A 16,499-nucleotide genomic window follows, 5' to 3' on the forward strand; every position below is an offset into this window, starting at 1 on the left:
ATATGTCTGTTTAGTCCATTTAAGGTAGGAGAAATTGGGATAAACCCAAATTGGTGCTGCAAACACTTGAGATCCTCAGGGTGGCTGTTGGCGACTGATAGAGAGCACGAACTCCCTGTAAAAAAAACTCCAAAATAACCAAATGCCTCTAGTATTTTATCTAGGAAATTCCACTTTATCCTATCAAATGCTTTCTCCGCATCTAGGCTTAGCAGCATAGATTTCAGTTTAGACTTATGTGTCTGGTCAATGACATTAATAATTTTTCTTGTGTTGAATGACACCTGGCGTTCGCTCACAAATCCCACCTGGTCATAGTGAACTAGTCTTGGGAGTATTGGATTTAACCTGTTGACTAAAATGTTGCTATATATTTTCAAATCTGTGTTAAGCAGTGAGATTGGCATGTACCTACCACAACATAGAGGGTCCTTTCCCTCTTTAGGGATCACCACTATATTGGCCTTCATCATCTGTGGAGGGATTTTTTTCCACTGAGAAAATCATTAAATAGGTTCAACAGACAAGGCCCTAAAATTCCTATAAAATTTTCATAGAACAGATTTGAAAAATCATCTGGGCCCGGTGCCTTCGATGGTTTCAAAGAGACAACCGCTCTCCCCAATTCTACCCGAGTTATTTTAGCGTTAAAAAGTTTATGATCTTCATCCATCAATTTCGGGAGGACACAAACTCTCAGATAATCCTCAATCTGAGTCAAGCCCGGAATTTTAGCATTCAGGGTTGAATTATCTAAATCGTAAAGTTCCGTATAAAATTTAGCAAATTTCTTTGTGATCCTTGAGGGGTTGTAGGTCACTTCTCCACTTTTTAACCTCTTAGCGGGAACCGAGGCCCTTGCCCTTATCCCTCTAAATTTGTTTGCTAGAAGACGATCTGCCTTTTATCCCTTGTCATCATATGTCTGCTTAGTCCATTTAAGGTAGAAGAAATTGGGATAAACCCAAATTGGTGCTGCAAACACTTGATGTGTCTAATAATGTCCATGGAACTGCTGAAGTATAATCATAAGTAGTAACCCGGTATCTTGATAACTAAGGCATTAATAGTCCATTCAATAAGCCTATTGTGTGTGGGGTAATGTGGCAACCACCACACCTGAACTCCATCCGGAGGTAGCAGACCACAGGGAACTACAAGATGATCCGTGCCCTCGTGAGATGAGTCCTGCGATAACAGACCCCCCTCACTGGGTGCCTGTGTCTCCTCCCACGGTACCACTGCTGATGAGTAAATGCCATGACCACACTGGCGGAGAAAGGACCGGAACGCTGCTGCACAGGGTATACTCACAATGAAATGAGCAGCTATATGCCAGAAAAAATGGAAGGCGTACTTCAATACCATAAGTATACGAAAACAAAGAAGATGGAAGGTAGAGCACAGCAGATAAAGGCAAGGGTTGGAGGCAAAACAAGTTGAAATAAACTATTTATTAGGCATGATAGCAAAAAAATAAGGATACACATCTAAAATACTCTGACACGTTTCCTGCCGTGGAGGCGCTTTTTCAGCCCTTGCCTTGCTGTGCTCTACCTTCCACCTTCTTTGTTTTAGTCCATTTAAGGGCCTTCTCTACATCCTCCAATTGTAACCCCTTAAATTTCTCCCTTGTCTGGTTCAAAATGTTATATACTTTCCTCGACAGATTTTTTTAATGTGAGCTTTCCAACTTTATAATTGTGTCCGTTAAATATTTTTGTTTTTTCATTTTTATTCTCTTTCTGTATGATGCTATTGAAATAAGATGTCCTCTAATCGTGACCTTATGTGCCTCCCACAACATCTCTGTTGATTCTACAGACCCACTGTTAGACCGAAAATAATTTTTAAGTGAGTCTCCAATTTGTGCGCTAATCTCTGGATAATTTAGTAAAGAATCATTCATCCTCCAATGAAATGATTGAATCTTAGCGAATAGTGGATTAAACAGGATAGCCACCAGGTAATAGTCCTTATATCTGAGTGGACCAATACTTCTAGGATATTTGGAGATACAGTACAAAAATATTATCGATTCTAGAATACGAATCGTGTGGGGGCGAATAGAAGAAATAATCTCTCTGCCCCTTCTGCGAGCAATGACAGGCGTCCATCAGTCCAAATTCTTTGATAGCAATTTTGTCATTGTTTAATACTTGTTTTCCTTCGTTTTTGCAGATTTGGCAAGCTGATCAATGTCAACACCTTGTTTGTTTAGGGAATACATCCAGTAATAATGGATAATTAAGATAATGTATGTGCTCCAATCAACTGGTAATACCTGTACCGTGCATAAGCACAAATCAACCGCCTATGAGTTCCATGCAATTCACATTCTGGTACTACGCGCATGCACACAAATTTAATAAACCGCATATGCGTTCCATACAGTTTACATAGAACACGCATGCAGACAAATGAACTGCATATGTGTTTTATACAGTTTACATAGAATTAAACCGACACAGCAGTACAGTGTAATTAATGCATCTATTTCTTCTCCATTATTTTACAGGGGAAATTGTACAAGAGACAGCCAGAAGAAGATGTTGGTGGCAGAAGATTATATTACTGTATTGTAAGAATATTGTATTATTCACAGTCTTTGTTATTTATCTTTAAGCTCTAATTTACTCTAATAAAAATGTCATACTTTAAAAGTACCTTTTATAGTCATCTTAAGATTTTTTTTCACATTGAACCAGTCTATAAAGGTAATGTGGAGTGAGTTACATTGCATTTAGATTAAAGACCCAATAGCACAGTAGTATTACCTATCCTTACTGCAGAGTGCTGTAGCAAACAAACAAAGGTGTCTTACACCTCAAGATAGAGGGAGAGATACAAGAAGTCCCCAAATTGCAAGCACTCAGTCACCTACACCATATTAATGGGGAATATGTAAGTCCTGGTAGTAGGAACTCAATGGTATGGATACTCTATTGGAAGAGATACCCAAAAGCGAACCAGTGAAAGAGATTAATCAAATATAAAACAATTTATTGGTATGAAATAGGTAAAATAAATGGGAAAGTAATAAATAAAACCTAAAAACAGCAACCATGCTGGTGATCAGCTTTGAGAGAAAATAACCCAAATTAGGTCAAGTGTGTAATAGCTGTAAGTAGCAAGGAGCCCCACACTGAATGGTGACCAGAACCTTAATATAAACACCTAGATAGGTAAAAGGATAGTCAGCGTACAAGGCTCTAGATGAAAATGTATGTTATGAGGAAAAAGCTAAAGTGCATAAGAGGGGGAAAACCCCAGTAAGCACCTCTTCGTGGTGACTGCGCTCAGAAGCTGAGTTGGTAACTGCATGGTTGGGGACATATTTAGCTGCATACAAATACCAAAACTACTAATGTAAAGCCCCAATGGACCTGGTAGAAGCAAACACTTGTAAGCATTAATGTGTAACAGGCGCTTATACCTGTAGTCACAGGCTAAGTGTAGTGATCATGCGATGTATATTGGACCCAGCTGCATAGTAGTCTGCAGAGTATAAGAAGATCATTGCATTAGTGATCATAGAACTGTGAGTTTGTATTTCAATTAGCACTTCATAGATAGCCAAAAAATAGCCCCAATTATCATTTCCTGACAGACTAGTCCTATGATGAATGTAGGGGGGGGTAAACAGTAACCTTCTGTTGACAGGTAACAAAAAATTATAATAAGGGATACCAGGGGAGGGTAGAAGAGGATAACCGGGAAACCCTATAGTGTAGCTAGCTTGATAAAACAAGAAGTGAGCCCCCCCTTCCATAGCCGCACTACAACACAGACTATACAGACTTTAGGGGAGCACCGCCAAGTGTCAGTCAATCCAGCTGTATAGAGGGGTTGAGGCGGGAGTCAAACTTGCTAGGTGCTGCTCACAACAGCGAACGCCCCTGAATGAAGATGCGCATCCCAGGTGCGGGTAGCTTTGTTGTTTCTAAGAGTACTACGGCAACCGCAAAACTCCTGGTAACTGTAAGCCTGGCTACAGCTGTATATATCTTGACCCACGCAAACTGAATTATACAGTCACATGGTGAAAGTGTACACGGTGAAAGTGTACATGGGCACATACTGTATGTAGCAGAATTTTCAGGCGCCAAGTGATTGCAATCTATTTTTGATAATAAACCCAGAAACCCAAATCTAATTTTTGATATCAGATGCAAGGGAATAAAGGAATATATTTCTTAAAGAGTAATAGTCATTATCACTTGCTAACATCTATTTATTAAAGTGCGATAGCCATTATCGCTACTTTACAGCCATTCATGAACAGGAGATTTCTTGGGGGTCCAGGACTTCATGCAGTCACATGTGCACTGTCCAATTTTTTGAGGAGGCGGTGTGGGTGCTGAAAGGCCATTTTGTTGAGAAAAAAATTGGGGGTATGTAGCTGGGGCATTTTGTTCATTGCCACCCTGGGTCAAGTCCGGCCCCAACAGATACGGTGGTCCCCCCTCTCAACAGCCCTGTTTATGTGGAATGATTGGTATTTCAGTATTCCCTATCGTTTTGCACAAATGCATAATTATCTGGCACTGGGGTTTCACAATGTACAAAGTGTACTATATGAGAATAAAGCAGTAGAATAGAATACAGCATAACCTTTATATTATATGCATATGCATTATTTCAAAAGTACTTTACATCATTACAATCCACTTAACATGTATAAATCAGAGCAGATTCATTTTGTCACAACAATAATCTCTACATTCTAAACCTAAAGTGAAAATTAATTATTAAAATGAAGTATAGCAAAGTAATCATCCACTTGTTAGCAAAATGTTGAGAATTTGTTAAAGAACAGACAAGTTAGGAGGTTAGCAATAGATTAAATGATGTTAGCAATGTTCTATGCAATGTATTTTGCTGTACAATAAATTATATATTGTGAATATTAAATGGTATTCATATAATTGAGAATTTTAGCAATACTGCTACATTGCCCTTTGTCATTTACAGTCTGACAACATCAGCTACTCTTTTAAAATAAATGACAAACAGTGTGTGATTTTTTAATTGCAATTTCTATTATGACACATTATCAATAAGGAAACTGATAGGAGACTATGGGGCCTATTCTCGTAGGTCTGAAGTGCGACAAACCGCATCTAAAGTGCCCTTTAGAATTGGATTGGCATGCTTTGCTAGTCTACAGTATAAACTCTTCTCGCATTTCTAATCCGTGTCTAAAAGACTTATTTATAAGCGGCTTCACTTTGGCTTGGCCAATCCGATCGGTTTGTTAAAAAACCTCCAACTCGCAGTTAAAAAATAAAAAAAAAACTGCAATTCTCGTAGTTCTGTTACACAAATCACTTCTAAAAACTCACATTTTTTTAACACCACCTAAAGGGGGGCGAGATTGGTATTGCGCGTTACATCCAGATCCTGAAATATGGGTTTGACTGAGAAAGCAAAACCCATAAGTCACACTGGGGATGGAGGTAGCACCACTTCAGGTCATTGCACTTCTAAAGCAAGTACAATCCGGACACGTTGGCTGTCAAACCAAGCGTTTTTTCACTTTCATAGAAGCGGTTTAGATTAAGTGATTTGCAATAGAGATTTGTTTGACACTGACAACCTTGGAGCTAAGAGAGTCGGCCCCTTTAGTGACAATTTATTGTTCAATATAGAGAGTTTGATTCCGGGCATTACTAATACTCTTGACAAACTATAATAATTTTAAATTAATATTGTTTACCCTACAGTAAATGCAATTTCAAATTATTGACTGAAGTAAAAAAAATAATGCAAAGTAAGATAAGTACAGTTATAATAGAGAACGCCCATAAAGTAAACAAATGTATAATAAATACTGTATGTAGCACCCCTTTCCCGGTAATTCCCATAGTGGCGGAAAAAGGTATACCTGGCGCTCACCTGTTGGTAATTAGGACAGATCTTGAGCCTCCGCTGAATGAGAGATCGGGGTAACGGGTTCGGTGGTGCCTCCACTTGATAGGGGCCCTGCCTAACAACAGGAGTAATCCCTCCCAGGAAAATTATATACTACACAATAAAAACGCACATGGTGATGGAGTGAACAATATATATATAACTTTACCAACAATCAGTAACATAAGCTTAACATATACACTATAAAAAGAATTACATGAACATACATTTGCTCATGCACATATCAATGTGAACACACTGTCTCCAGTCCTGGAGCCCAATTGACAGTCTCACTCACCCAAAGGGAACCTGTGTGTCCTCCCGCTATTGGTGCACCAATGGGGCCCTTGAAGTGTTGTGAGTAGCGCTACCCTTGAACCACTGTGATGCTGCCCTGGTACCTTTTTGTAGTTTGTGAGCGGTGGCCTGACTTCCTGAGGAGACAGGCTAATTGTCCCCTGCAGCAGGGTCTTGGACAACAATCCCTTCACTTCTCACAATTGGCACTACAGCAGGGTATCCCAGAATACTTATTGCAATCTTCCAGAACTCAGTCACAGTCTGTGTAACAGCAATATGTAGGATTTAGCACAATAGAGATTTTCCTATCTATAGGGCCACCCTAATATTCACAAACTAAAAGTGGCTCAGGGACCTACTGTATGTAGGGCCTAGTGTGGCTTACATATGCATGAGAGAGCCTAACATGTGCATCAAATGCCTTCCCATCCTAGCTAGGAATTGCCTCTTCCTTTGCAACACATGCAGAACCAGTCACAAGGGCATTTCCCATCCCAAGATAGCCACCACACTTCAGAGACAAGACTCAGAGCTACAGTGAGCACCACCCAGAGGTAAGAAAGTAAATCCCTGCTAAAAATATAATAAGCGGTATCATCATAACCTCTGCCATGGTATTCTAAAGTTGAAAATAATACATCTGCATACTGTAGGTGCATGTGTACATGACATTATATTTCAATGATAATTTACAATTGTTGCTAACAGCAAGGTGATTTGCTCAGCACTTGTCCTGCGGTTATTAGAAAGGGATACATGTTTATGTGGAGGAATATGGGTAGTAATAGTTAGTGGAAGAAATAACTTTATACTGTATATCCATTTAAATAGTATGTCTCAAATAATGCATCAGTTTAAACTAATTTTTCTCTATTTAGGCCTATATCAAATGTGACTTTTTTTCTACAGTTACCAGGATGGAATATCAAACAATTGATACTCCACATGATGTTAATTATACTGTTTTTGAGGAAACTTAAAGGAACAAGTGGATAGTATATTTAAATAAATGCAGCAAATTGAGCCTAGGCGCAAAGTTAATCTTTCCTGTCTTGCCTTGAAATACTTTCGGGGCAAGCTTCCAACCTATCTGAACAACTCCTCACCCCTACCACATGCAGCAGTTATCATCTGAGATCAGACTCCAAAAGACTGTTCATGGTCCCAAGGTTCAACAAAGTATCCGGCCACTCCTCCTTCTCTTACCGTGCACCTCACAACTGGAACAACCTACCTGAGACTCTCAAAGCCGCCACCAGTCTAATTTCTTTCAAAACTAAAGCTGTCTCACATTTTAATCTGGTCTGTAACTGTTACACATGCTTATAACACATTTTATCTTTAACTGTTCATGATATGTCTTTATATATAATGTATAACCCTGTTCATAACCCAATGGCAATTTCAGTTTCTCCACTCTTCTGACTATGACTATGAAACATATTCATTTTTTTAAAAGATCTAAAACCATTAAACGCTGTTGAGAATAACAAATTTGGTTTGAACATTTTGAAAATATAGAAATCAGTTCTATTTACAAATTCATATTACAGAGACTTCTGAAGGAAGCCATCAAAATATATATATATATATATATATATATATATATATATATATATGTATGTATGTATGTATGTATGTATGTATGTATGTATGTATATATATATATATATATATATATTGTGACAGAAACCAGGGGATGGTAATAAATTCCGTATATAGGGCTCCCAGGATACTAGACAGTTTCTATCCTGTTTGGCCTGGGAGTGCAGCCTTATAATACATACACTCCATCCCACAGTTTGGCAAGCGCTGGAACTGAGGGATGAGAGATCCAGACCAGAGTTTGTCTGCTGCCTGATTTCTGTCACCTGTCATGCTAATTAGGAATCAGGTATGAAAGACTGATTTCCTGTTTGCTCTGGTCTCCCCACAAGAGCCAGGAGGCTGGAAGGCTGCTGAACTACAGAGGGGAGAAGCCTCTTCCCCAAACAGGTTCAATCTTTCTGTTCATTTGTGTAAGACTGCAAAAGTACCGTGTTTTGATGTTGGAAGTGGAAAAGCCACTTCCAACCCTGAGTCAGGGATATCTAAGTTAAGTTATCGCTCAGGTGAGCAGCTTTTGTTTTGATCTGTTTTCTGTTGTATGCACTGTGGCAGTCTCAGTGCCTGGGACTGAATAAACCAGGCATAGCCTGTTTAAAGGAACAGTACGTGACGCCTCATCATTTAACCTACCCTAAAAGACCGTGTTCTAAACAGTCCCGGACAAACGACGGAGCCCCGGAGTAAGCCGTTTGTCACATATGGTGGAGAATGCGGGCAGAGCACTAGGGGGTCTGCGGGTTGAAGAACTTTGAAAAAAAAAAAAAAAAAAAAAAAAAAGTTTTTTCCATCCTCTGCAAACAAGATGGAAGACGTGGTGGGTGCGCTGGTACGCAATGTCGCTGCCCAGAAAGACGCGAATGAAACCCAGCAACAGCTGTTAATAGCCCAGCAAGAAACTAATGCAAACCAGCAGCAGACGAATGCAGCCCAGCAACAGCTGCTAATAGCCCAGCAAGAGATTAATGCCAACCAGCAACAGGCGAATGCCAACCAGCAACAGGCGAATGCAAACCAGCAACAGACGAATGAAGCCCTGCAAAACGCGAATGCAAACCAGCAAGAGACAAACCGCTTGCTGAGAGAGGAGCAACAGCGGTTCGCTCAGGGCTTACAGCAGGAACTCGAGATCCTGAGGCGGACTATCAGTAACCTTCCACTGGCAGCGGCAGCCCCAGTACCGAAAATGACCAGGGCAAGCCACTACCTTCAGAAGATGGGACCCTCGGATGATGTGGAAGCCTATCTTCTCACGTTTGAACGCACGGCACAGAGAGAGCGATGGCCAGAAGCTGAGTGGGCTGGTCTAATCGCACCCTTCCTAAGCGGCGAACCCCAGAAGGCTTACTTTGATCTAGAGCCAGCCGAAGCTAACGTCTATGCAAAATTGAAGTTCGAGATCCTCGCCCGCCTCGGCGTAACCACGGCTGTTCGCGCCCAAAGGTTTCACGCATGGTCCTTCACGATGGATAAAGCCACCCGAAGCCAGATGTATGACCTCATCCACCTCGCCCGGAAGTGGCTACAACCCGAGATCAACTCAGCCAGCCACATCGTGGAACGGTTGGTCATGGACCAGTTCTTGAGGAAACTTCCCTCTGCCTTACGCCGTTGGGTCAGTCGGAGTGACCCCCACAATGCGGATGAGCTTGTGGCCCTCGTAGAAAGGTACAATGCAGCAGAAGAGCACCCGCAACCCACAGTCGTGGAGCAACCCCACTACCCGAGGTTCCAGGACTCTTCCAGAGACGGTAAAAGGGTACCGGGGTTAAGGGGCGCTGAAGAGCGGCGACCACCTTCACGCAGCACCAGCAACAGTGGTTCGCACACTAAGGGCAATAGCCAACATGGGGAGCCGGGAAAAGGCTCTAAGTGGGACACAGACTATGTACCTAAATGTGTAAATTGTCATGAGAGGGGCCACACAGCAAAAATCTGCCCACTAAATGATGAGCCCATGCAATGCAACAGCGTGGAACCTTATTCGCTGTTGTCCCAATGTATGGGCCCTAGCCCAGAGGACCCCTTGAATAACCATCTGTGGGCATTTGTAAAGGTTAATGGTAAGAGGGTTCGGGCACTTCTTGACTCTGGGAGCATGGTCACACTAGTGTCCGAATACCTCTTGCCCATTAAGAAGAAACAGGGAAACAGTTCACAAAGAGTGGCAATTTGTTGTATACATGGGGATAATCATGAATATTCCACTGTTGATGTTTTTTTTGAAACAGAGTTTGGTTCTTTAGATTTCAAGGTGGGTATTGTACCCAAACTGGCACATGATGTGTTAATAGGGACCGACTTTCCCCATTTTCTAAAAATGTGGTCCCCCGCTCAGAATAGCGCCCAGAGTTCAATAGCGGACCATAACGAAGTATTAGAAGAAACAAATCCTTTCCCTTTTTCAGAAATGGAGGTTGACGAGGGCCCAAATAAGAAGGGGGAAAAGGAGGAGTGCTGTAAAATTCCCTTCCCCATCACTACTTTGGTAGGGAATACCCCAAATCAAGATGTTGAGCAGACACTTACCACCCCAGAACCGGATAAGACCCTCGCTGACCTAGAGGTCAGTCCTGGGAGTTTTAAGAAGGCCCAGTGGGAGGACCCCACATTAGCGGTAGCAAGGGGAAATATACGGGACCAGAATAGTACTCCTGGCCAACCAGATAGGTCACTTGCTTACCCCTACTTCGAGGTAGAGAACGACCTAGTATATCGGGTTGATAAAAGGAAATCAGTTACAACTAAACAATTGTTGGTACCACGGACATTCCGTAACGTAGTATTACACCTCGCACATAGTATCCATTGGGGGGACACCTAGGGGTGGAAAAGACAAAAGAAAAGGTTCTCCGAAGCTTCTATTGGCCTGGGGTTCTGGCAGAAATTACGAATTATTGTTCCTCATGCCCAGAATGTCAGATCACCGCCCCGTTCAAGGCGTACCGCAGCCCATTGGTACCCCTTCCCATAATAGAGGTACCATTTGACCGGATTGCTATGGATCTAGTAGGACCCCTAATAAAGTCTGCTAGGGGACATCAGCATATATTGGTAATATTAGATTATGCCACCCGATATCCGGAGGCAGTTCCCCTACGTAGCACCTCAGCTAAAAACATAGCAAAAGAGTTAGTAGTTCTGTTTTCCCGGGTCGGGATTCCTAAAGAGATTCTATCTGACCAGGGAACACCATTTATGTCCCAAGTAACGAAAGAGCTATGTAAACTCCTAAAAATCAAACATCTCAGAACCTCAGTCTATCATCCACAAACAGATGGTTTAGTGGAAAGGTTCAATAAAACCTTAAAGAGCATGTTACGGCGGGCGGTTGATAAAGATGGGAAAAACTGGGATTGTTTGTTACCGTACCTGTTATTTGCCATTAGGGAAGTTCCCCAATCATCCACTGGCTTCTCCCCGTTTGAACTATTGTATGGCCGACACCCAAGGGGCTTACTGGATATAGCCAAAGAGACTTGGGAACACGAGGTTACCCCTTACAGAACTGTAATAGAGCATGTTGCCCAGATGCAGGACGCATTGCTGCAGTCCTACCCATAGTGAGGGAACACATGGAGAAAGCTCAAGAAGCACAGAGGAATACATATAATAAGGGTGCTAGGGTCAGAATTTTTTCTCCAGGTGATAGGGTACTAGTTCTGGTTCCCACCGTGGAGAGTAAATTCCTTGCTAAATGGCATGGGCCATATGAGGTCTTGGAAAGAGTGGGAGAAGTAAATTATAAGGTAAGACAGCCAGGTAGGAGGAAACCTGAGCAAATTTACCATATAAACCTACTCAAGCCCTGGAAAGATAGAGAAGTCTTGTTAACCCTAGTACCCCCAGGTCCGTCAGAGAATCAAGAAACTGACCCAGAGGTTAGCATAGCTGAAACCCTGTCTGTTCATCAGAAACGAGAGGTTCAGAATTTAGTGAAAAGAAACAAAGAAATCTTCTCTATACGGCCAGGTAGAACTAGCGTAATTGAACATGACCTAGTCTCTGAACCGGGGGTCCGAGTTAACCTTAAACCGTACCGAATCCCAGAGGCCAAAAGAAAGGCTATAAGTTTAGAGGTTAAAAAAATGCTAAAACTAGGTGTAATTGAGGAATCCCAAAGTGGGTGGAACAGCCCTATAGTCTTAGTCCCAAAGCCAGATGGTACGACAAGGTTTTGTAATGACTACCGGAAACTAAACGCGGTGTCAAAATTTGATACTTATCCTATGCCCAGGGTAGATGAACTTGTAGAGAGACTGGGCAAAGCCCGATATCTCACAACCCTAGACCTAACAAAAGGGTACTGGCAGGTTCCCCTCACAGAAAGGGCAAAAGAAAAGACAGCCTTCTCAACCCCAGACGGCCTCTTTCAGTATAAGGTGTTGCCTTTTGGCTTACATGGAGCTCCCGCCACATTCCAAAGAATGATGGATAAAATTTTAAAACCACATGCTCGGTATGCTGCCGCCTACCTGGATGATGTGGTAATCCATAGTGAAGATTGGCAATCCCACCTTCCAAAGGTCCAAGCTGTGCTTGACGCAGTCCGGTCTGCTGGACTAACTGCTAACCCCGCTAAATGCACTATTGGTCTGGAGGAGGCCAAGTATCTGGGATATTCTATTGGCAGAGGTTTACTCAAACCCCAAACACTCAAAGTGGAGGCGATACAAAATTGGCCAAGGCCAGTTACAAAAAAACAAGTAAGGACCTTTTTGGGGTTAATTGGGTACTATAGAAGGTTTATTCCCAATTTTGCAACTAAGGCAACCCCACTAACTGACCTCACAAAAGCAAGAGGACCGCTAATGGTAAAGTGGTCCCCCGAAACCGAACAGGCCTTTAGAAGCCTGAAAGAAGCTCTCTGTGCCCAACCAGTGTTGGTCACACCTGACTTCTCCAAAGAGTTCGTAGTCCAAACCGACGCATCTGAGGTAGGGCTGGGGGCGGTACTCTCCCAGGAGTCTCAAGGTGAGGAGCACCCCATCCTTTATTTAAGTAGGAAACTAAATCCCCAGGAGAAAAATTACTCCATAGTAGAGAAAGAGTGTCTAGCAATAAAGTGGGCTGTAGAGACGCTCAAATACTACCTCTTGGGGAGAAAATTCCGGTTGGTCACAGATCATGCACCCCTTACCTGGATGTGTCAAAACAGGGAAAAGAATGCTAGAGTGACCAGGTGGTTCCTAAGCCTACAACCCTTTAAATTTTCTGTGGAACACAGGTCAGGGCACAAACATGGCAATGCTGACGGGTTGTCAAGGATGCACTCCCTAATATCCATGGTCGCTCATCCCTCGAGGTCTGAGCTGGGGGGGAGGATATGTGACAGAAACCAGGGGATGGTAATAAATTCCGTATATAGGGCTCCCAGGATACTAGACAGTTTCTATCCTGTTTGGCCTGGGAGTGCAGCCTTATAATACATACACTCCATCCCACAGTTTGGCAAGCGCTGGAACTGAGGGATGAGAGATCCAGACCAGAGTTTGTCTGCTGCCTGATTTCTGTCACCTGTCATGCTAATTAGGAATCAGGTATGAAAGACTGATTTCCTGTTTGCTCTGGTCTCCCCACAAGAGCCAGGAGGCTGGAAGGCTGCTGAACTACAGAGGGGAGAAGCCTCTTCCCCAAACAGGTTCAATCTTTCTGTTCATTTGTGTAAGACTGCAAAAGTACCGTGTTTTGATGTTGGAAGTGGAAAAGCCACTTCCAACCCTGAGTCAGGGATATCTAAGTTAAGTTATCGCTCAGGTGAGCAGCTTTTGTTTTGATCTGTTTTCTGTTGTATGCACTGTGGCAGTCTCAGTGCCTGGGACTGAATAAACCAGGCATAGCCTGTTTAAAGGAACAGTACGTGACGCCTCATCATTTAACCTACCCTAAAAGACCGTGTTCTAAACAGTCCCGGACAAACGACGGAGCCCCGGAGTAAGCCGTTTGTCACAATATATATATATATATATAAAAGAAAAAAGTGATTAAAGTAGCGCCAATCTTATAACAATGAATATATATGTGAAAATGATAAAAAATGATTCAAACTACCTATAAAAAATAAATAAAACAACTATGAATAATCCCATAAATAATGAAATAATTACAAACTAGAATATACACTCTAGTATAACAATAATTATAATGTGAAATAGTCCAAGTTCAATGTCCAAACCCTAAGGTAAATCCTGAAAGATGACAACAGGACAATGTACAGGATCCAGGGGTCTACGGCAGCTCTCAAATGGAAGAATCAGTTCCAAAGCAGAATCAATAAGAACAAAGAGACCGAGAGCGCACGCCCCATAGTGTAACACTGTAACATTTAATATGGGGAGGGAATGGTGGGGGGATTAAAAACACTCACAATATACAAGTGTAAATAAAGCAGTATGTGATATATAATCACCACCGAGGCAGGTAACGTCTCATGACAGGTAAGCCGTCCAACATCGACTGGAACAAGGCTCCTGACGGCGTTAATCCTTTCAGTTCACTCGAAATCCTCCATGCAATATGGTATCAGAGCTGGCCTCGATAATACACCATGCCCTTTGATAAAGTTGCATTTGTTGCGACGAAACGCGCCAGGGACATAACTTGCAACATTACGACATCACATTGCGTGCACCCTTTACGTCCGGAGAGTGCATGATGTATTATCGAGGCCAGCTCTGATACTGATACAGCTTAATCCCCCCACCTTTCCTTTATATATATATATAAAGTAACCCTTTTATCATACCCCCCCTAAGTGAGATGGGGGGTACTCTCCTGCTTGGTTACTTTCATGGGGTCTTGGTGCTGTCACCTGCTGGCAACAGGAGGGCTGAGGGCTCTGCGGTGTTGTGGAGACAGCCAGGACCAGGACCAGGGGGGATAGATTACCTTGATCTTGGTATTTGCAGATGGTGCAGTGCCTCCAGCCAGCGAGGATCCCCTGGAGATCTTCAGGGGTGGACCCCCACTTACAGTCCTTCATAACAAGAGACAGGAATCCACACAGCAATGTCTTTTCTGTATTTTATTCAGCCATCAGCTGCAGCTCAGAGAATACACAGTTCACATGATTATTATCCTCATCTGCTTCTCTCTCTAATCCCTCTACATCAGATCCCTGATATAGGCAGCAGGGATTCCCTCCCCTCCCAGCCTTAGCTTGGCTAGGAGGGAGAGACAGTTCTTCCTCTGACTGACTTCTTCAGATCTCTCTCTCAACTGACTAACTGATCTATCTAATTTAGGAGGCATGTCCCAATTTGAACATCCTTGGGGAGTGTCTCTAACTCTGACTCATTACAAGCCAGAGCCGGATACAGATTGGCCCACACACTGCAATCAATAGCTCTCTAACAGCTAATTACAGCAGCACAAGCAAAGAGTCCTCAGTACACAACACAGCACCTCGTGGCAGCATGGTCACGTGTGCGTGATGACGTCACCCGACGGCGTTTCGTCAGCTTCAGAAGTTTTAAATATATATTTTTTAGTTTACTTTTGTAATTTTATAAACATCTTTTTAAAGAATATATATATAAACATATATATATTTTTTTTATTATTTTATCAGTAATGATGTGTATCTTGTATATCCCTCATGCTTTTTTAAATATATTTATATATTTATAATGTCATTCATAGATTAGAGATGAACAACAAACTAACTTACTAAATACACTCTCTACAAGCGCTAGAACCAACTGATGATAATGTGATAAGTGATAATCAATACACAAAAACACATAAAAATATATGAGTGTGTGTGCAAAATCAGCTGCCAAGGGGAACTACAAACAGCAAACGGTTCCAAATCTGCTAAAAAAATGAATATACAAAAGAAGTGTCCCCGGCGCTAGTGGGTTAATGTCCACAATATCATACTCCAATGACAGTCCTATGTTGAAAGACAGTCCAGGAAGATGGATGGATTCACCAACAAAGTTCTGAATGGATTGGGTAGTCCTCAGAGGGTAACTCCAAGTGGTTTCTGCAAACATACAAAAACAAAGACACACCAATTGCGCAGTATGAAAGGCAACGAAACCCTATCTAGAACAGGAAAAGCCCTACTTACAAGATAGAATCTTGTTTGTTCATGGGAGAGAATCTGTGTTGGGCCACGTCTTCACCCCGATATCCACGGACCCCACGTGGTTAAACGGGATGATTCTCCTTACAGTAGATGATGAACTCACGGACACACCATGAACAGCAACAGCCGATGGGGAGGGAAAATAGAACACAGCCTGGTGTAATATGTGTCAGGAATCCGCTCCGCGGGTTACTGGTTACCTTACCTTGCAGACCGGTGCAGTTCTGGAACAGCTCTCCTGATGTTTGCTGCAGCCTGGATTCACTCACCAAAGCTATACACACTCCCTCTGGTATCTACTGCAGCTGTGCAGCCTATTATGCAACCTAGACTTGCATTCATTCATTGGAGCAATACCTTCACACCCCCGCTGGGGATTGGCCTGCTGGCCTTTAAGTATTGCCTTCCCATAATGCTCCTTGCCGAGCATAGTCCTTACCGGATGTCACCAACTGTTCTGCCACAAGCTCTTGCTTGTTCTCTTGTGCTGAAGCGGAGGTTTCCCTTGCGTCCTTCAGCTTCCTGTTCTCCTGTGCTGAAGCAGAGGTTTCGTCCCTGCGTCCGTCAGCTTCCTGTTCTCCTGTGCTGA

Source organism: Ascaphus truei, chromosome 1, assembly GCF_040206685.1.
Source record: "Ascaphus truei isolate aAscTru1 chromosome 1, aAscTru1.hap1, whole genome shotgun sequence".
Classification (NCBI taxonomy): Eukaryota; Metazoa; Chordata; class Amphibia; order Anura; family Ascaphidae; genus Ascaphus; species Ascaphus truei.